A 237-nucleotide genomic window follows, 5' to 3' on the forward strand; every position below is an offset into this window, starting at 1 on the left:
ATATCTTGTTCAGCCACCTTCATAAAAAAAATACAACAAATTAATAAAAATTTTAAAAATTAAGATTAACTTAATTAGTTGTTTTTTTATTATATCAAAGTCATACAAAAAATATAAATATAAAAAAAATTGAAAGATACCACCTTTGCATCAAATTCAAGTCTGCTAACACCTTGAAATTCTTCAAGATCATAAGCAGCAAAATGCTTACAACATGCAGAAACTTTGAGAGGCCTA

Source organism: Theobroma umbraticum, unplaced genomic scaffold (genome assembly GCF_002168275.2).
Source record: "Theobroma umbraticum cultivar Fairchild unplaced genomic scaffold, ASM216827v3 scaffold_130.0, whole genome shotgun sequence".
NCBI classification, from domain to species: domain Eukaryota; kingdom Viridiplantae; phylum Streptophyta; class Magnoliopsida; order Malvales; family Malvaceae; genus Theobroma; species Theobroma umbraticum.